We start from the raw sequence: 1,348 nt of genomic DNA on the forward strand, positions 1-1,348 counted from the left end.
CCTTTTTAAAAAATATGTTTATAGCTATAAATTTTCCACTTAGTACTACTTTCACAATGTACCAAAAGTTTTGGTATGTTGTGTTTCATTTTCATTTGTCTCAGGATATTTTCCAATAAACCTGTAATTTCTTCTTTGATCCAGTGTCTATTTAGGTGTATGTTGTTTAATTTCCATATATCTGGGGGTTAGCTCATTTTCTTTCTGCTACTGATTTCTACTTTCATTACTTTGTGATCAGAAATGATACTTCATATGATTTTGAACTTTAAAACTTATTTAGACTTATTCTGTGACCTAAAATATGATCTATCATGAAGAAAGTTCCAGTTGCACTTGAGAAAAATGTGTATTCTGCTTTTGTTGAGTGGGCTGTCCTGTACATGACTGTTATATTCAATTGGTCTGTCATGTTTTTATGTCCTTATTTCCTTATTGGTATCATCTCTAGTTGTTTTATACATTATTTAAAGTAGGGTATTTAATCCTTTACTATTACAGTAGAGCTGTATATCTGTTCCTTCAGGTCAATGTTTGCTTCATATATTTCAGAGCTTTGAAGTTTGGTGCATATATGTTTATAATTGCTATATCTGCTTGGTGAATTGATTATTTTACCATTATATAATGCTTTTTAAACAAGTTTTATCCTTTCAGCCAAATTATGTTTTAAAAATATGGAAAGCTTCACAAATATAAAAAATTCTTGTGCATGATAATTATTTCTGTATCGTTTCAATTTTAGTTTATGTGTTGCTGAAGCAAACACTGTTCAGATATTTTGCCCAATTTTTAATAGTGTTGTTTATTTTCTTCTCGCTAAGTTCTGTGTATGTTTTGAATATAAGTCCTTTATCAGTTATGTGTTTTGCAAGCAGTTCTTCCCAGTCTCTTGCTTGTCTTTTTGTTCTCCAAATAATTACTTTTACAGAGCAGATGTTTCAAATTTTAATGAAGTCTAACACCATTTTTTTTCTTTCCTGGATTATGTTTTTGGTATTGTATATAAAACTCATCATCAAGCATAAGATCACCTATATTTTTATCTATGTTATCTTCTAAAAGACCTATAGTTTTCTATTTTACATTTAGGTCTATGATCTATTTTGAGTTAATTTTGTAAGAAGCATATGATCAGTGAGTAGGTTCTACTTTTTGTTTGATTGGCTGTGAATGCTCACTTCTCCAGCACCATTTGTTGAAAAGTCTATTCTTTCTCCATTGCATTGTCTTTGCCCCTTTGTCAAAGAGTGATTGGACTATATGTGTGGTTCTATTTCTGGTCTCTCTTTTATTCTATTTATGTATTTGTTTATATTATTTCAACAATGTTGCAATGTTTTGACAA

At 29.7% G+C, this 1,348-nt stretch overlaps 1 pseudogene; it reads right to left on the reverse strand.

Annotated features, from left to right (window-relative positions):
• Window positions 1-671: 671 nt before the first annotated feature.
• On the reverse strand, window positions 672-769 carry LOC114884846 (annotated as a pseudogene).
• Between the last annotated feature and the right edge of the window lie 579 nt (window positions 770-1,348).

This window comes from Monodon monoceros, unplaced genomic scaffold (assembly GCF_005190385.1).
Source record: "Monodon monoceros isolate NGI ecotype Baffin Bay Population unplaced genomic scaffold, NGI_Narwhal_1 Super_Scaffold_5, whole genome shotgun sequence".
Taxonomy (NCBI): domain Eukaryota; kingdom Metazoa; phylum Chordata; class Mammalia; order Artiodactyla; family Monodontidae; genus Monodon; species Monodon monoceros.